The sequence below is a fragment of the Balaenoptera acutorostrata genome, chromosome 3, assembly GCF_949987535.1.
Source record: "Balaenoptera acutorostrata chromosome 3, mBalAcu1.1, whole genome shotgun sequence".
Classification (NCBI taxonomy): Eukaryota; Metazoa; Chordata; class Mammalia; order Artiodactyla; family Balaenopteridae; genus Balaenoptera; species Balaenoptera acutorostrata.
In genome coordinates, this window is record NC_080066.1 from 80,626,147 (window position 1) to 80,639,656 (window position 13,510).

Sequence of the window (13,510 nt, forward strand, 5' to 3'; positions counted from 1 at the left end):
AATTCATTTTCTAAAACGAGCAGAGGTGGTCATGTGGCTCATTTGTTTACTAGGTATGTGACAATTACACTTAACCTCTCTGAGCCTTAGTTTTCTAAACTGAAAAATGAGGATAACAATACTTCCTATTTCATAAGGTTACTGTAAAATGTGACAGCAATAATATGAAGTGTTAGAAGAGTTCCTTACATATTATTAGCTATTATTTTTATAGGGCCACAAGAGTAGTGACCACCAATAATAGCACCAAGAAAAGGGGAAGGAGTGGTATTTTAGTACTGAGTTGAAAGTTCATGTTTAAACTTTTAAAATTCTAGACTCTGGGCTTCATCACAGGGGTCGGCATGAAATTAAATCTATGTCAGTGTAATAGAAAACCTCACTTGCCAAAAAAAAAATAGTTGATAAAAAAAGTTGGGTATCGGCATATATGATAAATTGAGAAGATCAATATGAACTCATAACTTTTTTTAAAAAGAACTATCTTTTTCACCTCTGCCTCTAAAATTATCAGCATTTTTGCCTACCAGTAACTCTCCTGTGTACCTAGAATTAACATTAAAGATTTCCTATTAAAGTGAACATTTTTATAATTATGATTATCTTTTTATATACGTAATATTAATTTTTCTTTTGCATATTCTCACTTCCTTTCACAGACTCACATTTTACATCAATTCTTAAAATAATAATTATTATTATTGTCACTTTGCTGCTCAAATATTATTATTGTTATTTTGCTGCTTGAGCAATGGGAACATTTAAGGGACTAAAGACTTTTGGTTTTTGTATTACTCCCCAATAAAATTAACCAGGAAATCGTGGAAGAAAGTAAACAGCATGAGGCCACTTTAAAAAAAATTTTTCCAAATTTCTACTTATTGCTCAAAGTACAAAAGCAGCATTCCAGGTGCATAGGTTAGTGGCTGGGGTGTTAGTAAATGACTGACCTAAAAGTCAAAAAGCCTGGCCCTCTTGCCTCAAGTTGGGAAAACTGTCAGTGTGATTTATATTCCATAGGACCCAGCCCCATTCTTAAGTCAGACTTAACCTGCGACCTCATCATTGCATGCTCTTTCCCCTTCCCTATCCTGCTTCCTTCTCTCTTTTTTTTTTTAACTCGTATTTATTATAGAAAAATCCAACAGATTTTATTACATTTGAAAACTTTGCCATGAACTTCTATGTTATTGTATCCATAGAAATCTAATCTATTTAATGTCCTAAAGGCTAAATTTGTAAAACTGAGCTATATTTCTTCTATTTTTTTATTCCATTAAAGAGTCAAAATTAAATAGTCTACTCTTTTTTGATGTTAGAAGAAACTGTTCTTTGTTAACATATGATTTAAAATACACATTTATAAACAGTGATTGTGTTGAAATTCAAATCTTTAGATTGTTTTGTACTCATGATAGTTGTTCAAAACGTTTCCACAGGACTTACATGCTATTTTAGTACTGATCGCCAGTTGGTTTTCAGAATGGGTTCAGGTTTCCTCCAGGCTAACCTAAAAGTCACAGAATTCTGGTAGCCCTTTGCTTAAATATGCATCATTTATAATGATTTTCCACATGATTATCCCAAATAGCCACGGAAGAGCACAATTTTAGGTGTAAGTGTTCTTTCGAAAATGCTGAAATCTCTGCCCCGACTCAGTAAAAATGCTTCATCATTTGTATTGTTAAGCACATAGCAGAGCAGAGACTCACAATTGGAAATGCCACAGGAACCAGTGCCTGGGTAGGAAAAACAGAACAGTAATTGACAAATTGCTGGAGGCTCAGTACAGACAACTCTGAGAGTTAAAAACTCCAAAGAAATTCAGTCATGGAGGGTACCCACATACTGTGAGATTTACCTCTAGGAGTCTGACCAGATTCCCACAGTATATACTGGAGGGAAATCCCCTTGGTCTTCCTTCGGGGGAGAGGAAAAGGAACCATTTTAAATACACCAGAGCACTGCCCTTCTATCTCTTTTAAGTTTCTTCCGGAAGTACACTCCCTCAATAAATCACCTGCATCTGAATCCTTGTCTCAGCTTCTGCTCCTAGAGAACCTCAGAATGTGTTAGGAATGGGCTACGAAGCGGACTCTAAGGATGGTATTCACGAGCTGAATCACCTGCTGGCCAGCTGCCAATGAGGACCTCACCCCTGTGGGTAGGTAGAGTATTGGTAGTCCTGGTATCCTGAAGCAGTAAAATCATTAAGGCTTCCCAATTGTGGCTAACTGGGATATGATCTGGAAGAAGATGCACTGGCTTGTTCAATATCTCCGGCATTTGAGAGGTACAGGAGAAGTAGTAGTTACAAGGATTGTGGAATTGCCTATTTGTTGCTGAACACCATCAATGTTTTGAAGTGAAAAAAGAAAATGATAGGCTAAAGATGACCACTCATCAATTCAAAGCAAAGTGTGAATACTAAAGATCCTACTAGGTAGCACTTAAAGAAGTCATCATTGGCTGAGGACCTCATCTTAAGAGTAGCAGAATTTTAGAAAATATTGTATTTTCAACCCTAGAAAGTTTCCTATGCCAAAATCAGGGCCCTGATATGGAAAGAATGAGACCCTGAGACTTGAGTTAAGGTAGATCCAGCTCAGAACTTTGAACCCCTGGTGTATCTGAACCCTCTGAGCCTACAGATATGCCCCATTCACTCTTGTTAGAAGGTGAGCACTGCTCTGCTTGAAGAATATGCAGATGTTTCAAATAGACAGGCGACTTACAAAACAATGCTTACCCTTCTTGGGATCTGCCACCAACTTATGTCCAGATCAACAACTAGAGTAAAATCTCAACATAAGTAGGGAGTGTCGGGTTTGCTAAGGCAGAAGAGAAATGAGCAACAAATGAGCTGTAGCATCTCAATAACATACAGTCACCAAAAACCAGGACCATATCCATGGAAGTAGATGCTGAGGATGCTGAATCACAGGGAATAGAATACAAAGCAGACTGAAGAAGAGTCTGTTGATATAGAGGCACTCTCCTATAACATTGGAATTAACACCCTGGCAAGGATCTTGACATCTAGTTCTAGTAAGTTTCTCGGATGGTTCTTAGAAGCTTTGAAAAAACAACGGCCTACGTTAAATGAAGTGGAAAATTCAACAGCTAATTATATTGCCTGGTATGGCCCTGAAGACATGCTATTTACCAAAGCAATACAAAATGCAATGGTGAAGACGGGCTGCAGCAGCAGGAAGATGCTCAGCAGTGCCTGTTCTCTGTAAGAAGAGGCTGACAGTAAGAAATTTTGTAACACAACTAGGCTCCCTAACAGTGATGGTATAATCCTGGAATAGTAGAGGCCAGGTGGCAGCACCCAACTGTCAGAAGCAAGGTGGGTGTAATTATTCTCTTGGGTAGCAAGGCAACTAGGGAAGCCCAACCCACAGTAATTTATAGAACACGATGTATCCAGGAGCTAGACAGGGATCCAACAAAGTATCACTCACTATAAACAATCAATCAGGGACATATATTACTGGATCAGTAAAAGACTGGGGTCAGCTGCCCCAGTAGGAAGAAATAATCCATTGCCTAGTTTCCAGATCTAAGACAGTTCTCAGACTCAGAACCTATCAATTAGGGAGGCCAGATCCCTTGAAGAAGGACACTGCAATACAACAGCAAATGTGTACCACAGTGATTCCCCAGTCCTCCCCCACAAAGACTTTTCTCAGGTAATTATAAACTGAGGAAAGGGAATACATACAAGTTTTTGAGGGATGTTGGATGTAAGGTCTGAAAGAACAGAGTTGAATACCCCATGGTCCAAAATGTTATCACAACACCTCTGTTAGAATAAGGAATAGAATTCTGTTAGAGTAAGGAAGTCAGATAAAAAATGGAATCTTAGCCCAAGTCCATCTTATAGTGCCTCCATTGGTTCCAAGAATAAAAATAAATATAAAATGATCTAAAGGTCATTTCCCTGGTATCTAAATACATAATTGGAGTGGACATTCTCAGCAATTGGCAGAACCCTCACATTAGTTTCCTGACCTATGAAAGAAAAACCATTATAATAGAAAAGGCCAAGTGGAAACCCCTGATATTGCCCTCCCAATCCTTGGAAGACTGTAAAATCAAAAACAATACCACTCTAGTGGGAATGGCAGAGATTAGTACCATCCTCAAAGACTTAAATGATGAAGGCTTGAAGGTACCCATTTTTTTTTGTTATTTTGTTTTAAACATCTTTATTAGAGTATAATTGCTTTACAATGGTGTGTCAGTTTCTGCTTTATAACAAAGTGAGTCAGTTATACATATACATATGTCCCCATATCTCTTCCCTCTTGCATCTCCCTCCTTCCCACCCTCCCTATTCCACCCTCCTAGGTGGTCACAAAGCACTGAGCTGATCTCCCTGTGCAATGCGGCTGCTTCCCACTAGCTATCTATTTTACGTTTGGTAGTGTATATATGTCCATGCCACTCTCTCACTTTGTCACAGATTACCCTTCCCCCTCCCCATATCCTCAAGTCCATTCTCTAGTAGGTCTGCATCTTTATTCCTGTCTTGCCCCTAGGTTCTTCTGACCTTTTTTTTTTTTTTCAGACTCCATATATATGTGCAAGCATACGGTATTTGTTTTTCTCTTTCTGACTTACTTCACTCTGTATGACAGATTCTAGGTCCATCCACCTCACTACAAATAACTCAGTTTCGTTCCTTTTTATGGCTGAGTAATATTCCATTGTATATATGTGCCACATCTTCTTTATCCATTCATCTGTTGATGGACACTTTGGTTGCTTCCATGTCCTGGCTATTGTAAATAGAGCTGCAATGAACATTGTGGTACATGACTCTTTTTGAATTATGGTTTTCTCAGGGTATATGCCCAGTAGTGGGATTGCTGGGTCATATGGTAGTCTTATTTTTAGTTTTTTAAGGAACCTCCATACTGTTCTCCATAGTGGCTGTATCAATTTACATTCCCACCAACAGTGCAAGACGGTTCCCTCTTCTCCACACCCTCTCCAGCATTTATTGTTTGTAGATTTTTTGATGATGACCATTCTGACTGGTGTGAGATGATATCTCATTGTAGTTTTGATTTGCATTTCTCTAATGATTAATGATGTTGAGCATTCTTTCATGTGTTTGTTGGCAATCTGTATATCTTCTTTGGAGAAATGTCTATTTAGGTCTTCTGCCCATTTTTGGATTGTGTTGTTTGTTTTTTTGATATTGAGCTGCATGAGTTGCTTGTATGTTTTGGAGATTAATCCTTTGTCAGTTGCTTCATTTGCAAATATTTTCTCCCATTCTGAGGGTTGTCTTTTCGTCTTGTTTATGGTTTCCTTTGCTGTGCAAAAGCTTTTAGGTTTCATTAGGTCCCATTTGTTTATTTTTGTTTTTATTTCTATTTCTCTAGGAGGTGGGTCAAAAAGGATCTTGCTGTGATTTATGTCATAGAGTGTTCTGTCTATGTCTTCCTCTAAGAGTTTGATGGTGTCTGGCCTTACATTTAGGTCTTTAATCCATTTTGAGTTTATTTTTGTGTATGGTGTTAGGGAGTGTTCTAATTTCATTCTTTTCCATGTAGCTGTCCAGTTTTCCCAGCACCACTTATTGAAGAGGCTGTCTTTTCTCCACTGTATATGCTTGCCTCCTTTATCAAAGATAAGGTGACCATATGTGCATGGGTTTATCTCTGGGCTTTCTATCCTGTTCCATTGATCTATATTTCTGTTCTTGTGCCAGTACCATACTGTCTTGATTACTGTAGCTTTGTAGTATAGTCTGAAGTCAGGGAGCCTGATTCCTCCAGCTCCGTTTTTCTTTCTCAAGATTGCTTTGGCTATTCGGGGTCTTTTGTGTTTCCATACAAATTGTGAAATTTTTTGTTCTAGTTTTGTGAAAAATGCCAGTGGGTAGTGTTGTATGAAAGGAGAGAAGGTTAGCACTCCCCTTGAAGGTACCCATTATATTCATCTGTAACTGCCCTGTCTGGCCTCTAAAATACAAGGAGGATAATATCTCGATTTTAACTAAGTAGTAATCTTAATTGTAGTTACTGTAATGGATGTGATATCATTGCTATAGCAGATTAGCACAGCCCTTAATAAGCGGTATGTGGCTATTAATCTGACAAATGTGTTGTTTTCAATACCTAGAAGCAGGAGATTAAGCACTTTGCTTTTACATGGAATGGACAATAGCATACATTAATGGCCTTGCTCCAGGGTTAACTCTCCTATACTCCATTAAAACATAGTGGAAAATACCTGGACCATCTGGACTTCCCATGGAACACCACACTGTTCTATGACATTAGAGATTTCATGTTAGTTGAACTTACTGTGTAAGAAACTGGCAAGTACTCTGTATACCTTGGTAAGACACATGCACTCCAGAGTATAGGAGATAAACCCTATGAAAATTCAGGCCTACCCATGTGAGTGAAGTTTTTAGGATCTGGGGCTTGCTGAGACATCCCCTCCAAATTAATATTGAGATCTATTTCAGGTATGGGTTTAATTTTCCTGCCCAAAGTGCCTCAGACAACACCACTATACAAAGGATCACTGTCTCAGATGAAGTGAGCATTTTTACAAAAGAGATGTGGTGATGGACCCAGAACCATGAGAGTCACTGGTCCTATCACATACTGTATCCCTCCAAACCTGCAGGCCTGATAGAGAAGTAGAACAGACTTATGAAAGCACAGCATCACGTATGCATGGGCATGATTCTTCAGGATAGGGTTCACACAAATCAATAGCCATTGTATGGGGATATTTTCCAAACAGGGGAACCCAGGTTGTGGAAGTAGGAGTAGCTTTCTCTACTAGCACCCCAAGTGATTTCTGTCACTGCAACTTCATGCTCTGCAGGCCTAGAGGTTCTAGTTTGCATAGGGGAAATGCTTCCAAATAGGAACACAGTAATAAGAGTCTCATTAAATTTTACTATGAGGCTACTGCCTGCTCATTTTGGATTCCTTGTGCCAAGAGGCTGGCTGTCAAGGAAAAGAGTCCCTGTACTGGCGGGGTAATTGACTTGGATGAGGTAGAATTGTGTTACACGATGCGGGGGAAGGAAGACTATTCTGCACTTAGCTGGTCCACTGGAATGCTCCTTGATAACTTCCCTAGGCAATTTTGATAGCAAATGGACAAAGCCTAAGCATCCACAGCCTACGACAGACATGATAACTCAGGACTTAGATCCCTCAAGGAAGGGAGTCTGGATAGCCCCACCAGACAAGCCACCTAGCCCAGCAGAAGGGCTAGTTAAATGTCAAGGGGATATAGGATCTGTGGAAAAGGAGAGACATGATGAGTTTCAAGATCAAATGCAATGTCAGGATTTGGAATTTTTCCTCCTAACCCTGTTGTAAATTTCTCCAGGAAAAAAAAAGAGTAAACAGAATCCAGGATAAGCTGTCTCCAGATGACGTGAAGTTATGTTTCTCAGAATGTTTCTGAGACTACACTCCTTTAAACCTCCCACATGCACATCTCCATCTCAGTCTGTTTCTCAGAAAACCTAACTTAAGACAATATCATACCCACTGAACAAGTTGAGATCATGAGGATATGATGCATAATTTAGCACTGCTATAAACTAACAGACAACAAGGGTTCTGAGAAGAAAGTACTCCAACTATACAACCACACATGGGAAGCCGTGATGGCTCTGAACTGGTGGTACTCAGCTCAAATCCAAATTAATCTTCAAAAATATAAAGAAATGGATCCTAAGTTGTGGTAGTGGTGTTAAGTGAAACACATGAAGTTGAATCTCTGTAACCTAAATGGCTGTATCTTGTGATATAATCACAAGACATAATACAGTGTTTTGAATTCAAACTTATCTGAATTAAGTAATATTCCTAAACTGCAAAGCAAGTATGAATCACTGGCATTTGAATACACAGCGTTCTTTCCCACACTGTTTATATCTTTTAAGCACATTATCATAATAAACATATAGTTGAGTGGCAACTGAACCAAGTATAAATTCAATGTTCAAATGAGACTGAAATAAAGCATCTCCCTGAAGAACAGCAAAAACCTGGAGCCAATCTAAGTGTCCAACTAGAGAATTAGTTTAATAAGTCATGGTATAGTACCTCGTAATTAGTGATGATATGAGTAGATTTATATTTATTGACATAGAAAGATGTGATGTTTAGTATTACTAAGTGTCAAAGCAGGCTGCACGTTAATATTGTAGAATACCTTATTATTATTTTTTTGGTCTGCTCTGGGTCTTCATTGCTGTTTGTGGGCTTTCTCTAGTTGAGGCGAGCAGGGACTACTCTTCGTTGCGGCGTGCGGGCTTCTTGTTGCGGTGGCTTCTCTTGCTGCAGAGCACAGGCTATAGGTGCACAGGCTTCAGCAGTTGCAGCACACGGGCTCAGCAGTTGTGGCACGTGGGCCCTAGACTGTGCAGGCTTCAGTAGTTGTGGTGCATGGGCTCAGTAGTTGGGGTGCATGGGCTCTAGGGCACGCAGGCTTCAGTAGTTGTGGCTCGAGGCTCTAGAGGGCAGGCTCAGTAGTTGTGGCACATGGGTTTAAGTTGTTCTGCAGCATGTGGGATCTTCCCAGACCAGGGATCTTTCCCGTGTCCCCTGCACTGGCAGGTGTATTCTTAACCACTGCGCCACCACGGAAGTCCAGAATGACCTTATTTATGATAACTTATAGTCATATAAATATATATATATAGAAAAATTCTGAATAGAATTACATCAAAATGTTATTCATTTATAATTATAGTTATAATTATTTTGATTATTAACCCAGATGCTGCCAGTGTCCCATGTAGTATTGCAGCCAACTTCTAATGGCTTCCTCTGTGTCTGACAGCTTTTTATTCCAGAACTGTGGAAGACAGCTTGTCTGGCAGCAGGCTGAAAATGCTGAGGTAGTAGCTCACCCTTGAGGTGACCTCATTCTGAGGCATTTTTTTACAGCATTTCTCAGGATTTCTCCATGAGATTTCTCTTTAGTAGCCCACTGTGATATGTGGCTTAATAACACACCCTTCACTGGTTGGATTCTCTTCGTTATATTACTTCTCCATTCCCATAAGTATTCTGCATTTCCGAAATAATCTGCTTACACACAAATCCTTGTTTCATCTGTTTCTGGGCATACTCATAGTAAGATATCTATCTGTAATTTTCAAATACTTCTACTAAAGCTCAGATGATTTATGTAAAAAGTTAAAAAAAGTTTAAAAAACATTTTATATATGATGTTTTATAAGTCAGATGTAAAAAAACATAAACAGAAGGAAAGTTAAAGAAAAGTTAAAGAACACAGAGTTCTTTCTGTGTTCTTCAATAAAGATATTTGTCTATAAGTGTTTGTTTTAACGCTCTGATGGGGGGCATGAAAACTACTTGCAAATATTTAAAGGGCTAATAAGTAAAAGAAAAATTGATGTATTCATCACGATACTAAAGAAACCATAGAAAAAGAGGCTAGTAGAAGTCACAAGGAGAAGAATTTCTATTTAAATAAGAACTGTCTGGCAGTTAAAGCTGCTTCAAACTGGAATAAACTGTCTCTGGGAAAAGAGCATTTTTGTCAGTGACAAGTGCCAGACTGTGAGCAGAACCTGGCTGACTCTTGACAGGGACAGTTGGCTGGAAGGATCTTTAACATCCCTCACAACTTGGAGAGTCTCTAATTCTGAGCCTAATTAATCAAACTATGTGGATATCTGGGACTCATTTATGCTTTCTTACTAATGATACTAGGAGTACTGGATTATTTGGGACCATATGTTCATTCCTAGACCTTCAAATGTGAGATAAGGGATCACTGTAGCACTTGGTACAAATGGTAAATACACATTCACAAAACATAGAAGTGGAAAAAGATTTAGGAGTCTGGATAAATCATAAAATGTGGATCCAAAAATGTTAATTTAAAAATTGACATTATTGACACTGACTTTAGTCAGACCATGAAATAGGTCTTGTTTCATACAATTTTCCGGCATTTGAAATATGTAAGCCAGAGACCATCAAGAAGTGGTCAGTTTGAATAAACAGGAAAATTAATTGTGCATCCTTAAAACAAAAGGAAACACACTTTTCCCATGGCCTGTATTATGAGACAGTGAAGAAATGGAAATAAAGATTCAATGTGTAGAGACTGGTTCAACATGGTGGAGTACAAGGGCATGCGCCCACTCCCTCTTGCAAGGGCACCAGAATCACAACTAACTGTTGAACAATCATTGGCAGGAAGACACTGGAACTCACCAAAAAAGATACCACACATCAAAAGGCAAAGGAGAAGCCACAATGAGACAGTAGGAAGGGCGCAATCACAATAAAATCAAACCCCATAACCGCTGGGTGGGTGATTCACAAACTGGAGAACAATTATACCACAGAAGTCCACCCACCGGAGTGCATGTTCTGACCCCACATTGTCAGGCTTCCCAACCTGGGGGTCCGGCAATGGGAGGAGGAATCCCCAGAGAATCAGACTTTGAAGTCTAGCGGGATTTGATTGCAGAACTTTGACAGGACTGGGGGAAACAAAGACTCCACTCTTCGAGGGCACACACAAATTGTGTGTGCATCAGGACCCAGGGGAAAGGAGCAGTGACCCCATAGGAGACTGAACCAGACCTACCTGCTAGTGTTGAAGGGTCTCCTGCAGAGGTGGGGGGTGGCTGTGGCTCACCGCGGGGGGTGGCTGTGGCTCACCATGGGGACAAGGACACTGGCAGCAGAACTTCTGGGAAGAACTCCTTGGCTTGAGCCTTCCCAGAGACCGCCATTAGCCCCACCAAAGAGCCTGTACCCTTCAGTGCTGGGTCGCCTCAGGCCAAACAACCAACAGGGAGGGAACTCAGCCCCACCCATCAGCAGAGAAGTGGATTAAAGTCTTACTGAGCTCTGCCCACCAGAGCAACACCCAGCTCTACCCATCACCAGTCCCTCCCAAGAGGAAGCTTGCACAAGCCTCTTAGATAGCCTCATCCATCAGAGGGCAGACAGCAGAAGCAAGAAGAGCTACAATCCTGCAGCCTGGGGAATGAAAACTACATTCACAGAAAGATAGACACAGTGAAAAGGCAGAGGACTATATACCAGATGAAGGAACAAGATAAAACCCCAGAAAAACAATGAAATGAAGTGGAGATAGGCAACCTTCCAGAAAAAAAATTCAGAATAATGATAGTGAAGATGATCCAGGACCTTGGAAAAAGAATGGAGGCAAAGATTGAGAAGATGCAAGAAATGTTTAACAAAGACCTAGAAGAATTAAAGAACAAACAAACAGAGATGAACAATACAGTAACTGAAATGAAAAATACACTAAAAGGAATCAATAGCAGAATAACTGAGGGAGAAGAATGGATAAGTGACCTGGAAGACAGAATGGTGGAAATCACTGCCACAGAACAGAATAAAGAAAAAAGAATGAAAAGAAACGAAGACAGCCTAAGAGACCTCTGGGACAACATTAAATGCACAGACATTCGCTTTATAGGGGTCCCAGAAGGAGAAGACAGAGTGAAAGGACCCGAGAAAATATCTGAAGAGAGAATAGCGGAAAACTTCCCTAATGTGGGAAATGAAACAGTCAGCCAAGTCCAGGAAGCACAGATAGTCCCAGGCAGGAAAAACCCAAGGATGAACATGCCGAGACACATAGTAATCAAATTGACAAAAATTAAAGACAAAGAAAAAATATTAAAAGCAACAAGGGAAAAACAACAAATAACGCACAAGGGAACTCCCATAAGGTTATCACCTGATTTCTCAGCAGAAACTCTACAAGCCAGAAGGGAGTGGCACAATATATTTAAAGTGATGAAAGGGAAAAACCTACAACCAAGATTACTCTACCTGGCAAGGGTCTTATTCAGATTTGACAGAGACATCAAAAGCTTTACAGACAAGAGAAGCTAACAGAATTGAGCACCACCAAACCAACTCTACAACAAATGTTAAGGGAACTGCTCTAAGTGGGAAACACAAGAGAAGAATAGGACCTACAAAAACAAACCCAAAACAATTAAGAAAATGGTAATAGAAACATACATATCGTTAATTACCTTAAATGTGAATGGATTAAATGGTCCAACCAAAAGACACAGGCTAGCTGAATGGATACAAAAACAAGACCGGTATATATGCTGTCTACAACAGACCCATTTCAGATCTAGGGACACACACAGATTGAAAGTGAGGGGATGGAAAAAGATATTCCATGCAAATGGAAATCAAAAGAAAGCTGGAGTAGCAATACTCATTATCAGATAAAAGAGACTTTAAAATAAAGAATGTTACAAGAGACAAGGAAGGACACTACATAATGATCAAGGGATCAATCCAGGAAGAAGATATAACAATTATAAATATATATGCATCCAACATAGGAGCACCTCAATACATAAGGCAAATGCTAACATCTATAAAAGATGAAATCGACAGTAACATAATAATAGTGGGGGAATTTAACACCTCACTTACACCAATGGACAGATTATCCAGACAGAAAATTAATAAGGAAACAAAACCTTTAAATGACACAATAAACCAGATAGATTTAATGGATATTTATAGGTCATTCCATCCGAAAACAGCAGATTACACTTTCTTCTCACGTGCACATGGAACATTCTCCAGGATAGATCATAACTTGGATCACAAATCAAGCCTTGGTAAACTTAAGAAAACTGAAATCATATGAAGCATCTTTTCTGATCACAACACTATGAGATTAGAAATAAACTACAAGAAAAAAACTATAAAAAACACAAACACGTGGAAGCTAAACAATATGCTACTAAGCAACCAATGGATCACTGAAGAAATTAAAGAGGAAATAAAAAAATACCTAGAGATGAATGAAAATGATCCAAAACCTGTGGGATGCAGCAAAAGCAATTCTAAGAGGGAAGTTTATAGCAGTACAGTCTTACCTCAGGAAACAAGAAAAATCTCACATAAACAACCTAAACTTACACCTAAAGTAACTAGAGAAAGAAGAACAAACAAAACCTAAAGTTAGTAGAAGGAAAGAAATCATAAAGATCAGCACAGAAATAAATGAAATAGAGAGAAAGAAAACAATAGCAAAGATCAAGGAAACTAAAAGTTGGTTCTTTGAAAAGATAAACAAAATTGATAAACCATTAGCCAGACTCATAAAGAAAAAAAGGGAGAGGACTCAAATCAATAAAGTTAGAAATGAAAAAGAAGAAGTTACAACTGACACCACAGAAATACAAAGGATCATAAGAGAATACTACAAGCAACTATATGTCAATAAAATGGACAACCTGGAAGAAATGGACAAATTCTCAGAAAGGTACAGTCTCCAAAGACTGAACCAGGAAGAAATAGAAAAAATAAACAGACCAATCACAAGCACTGAAATTGAAACTGTGATTAAAAAACTCCTGACAGGGCTTCCCTGGTGGCGCAGTGGTTGAGACTCTGCCTGCCAATGCAGGGGACACGGGTTCGAGCCCTGGTCTGGGAAGATCCCACATGCCGCG

General features: G+C 39.3%; 1 protein-coding gene and 1 pseudogene across 6 annotated transcripts in view; one reads left to right on the forward strand and one right to left on the reverse strand.

The window, feature by feature from the left end:
- TEX9 (testis expressed 9) overlaps positions 1 to 13,510 on the reverse strand; it is a 261,325-nt gene that overhangs the window by 130,423 nt on the left and 117,392 nt on the right. The window lies entirely within an intron of this gene.
- Positions 5,902 to 5,943, forward strand: LOC114235622 (U6atac minor spliceosomal RNA; annotated as a pseudogene).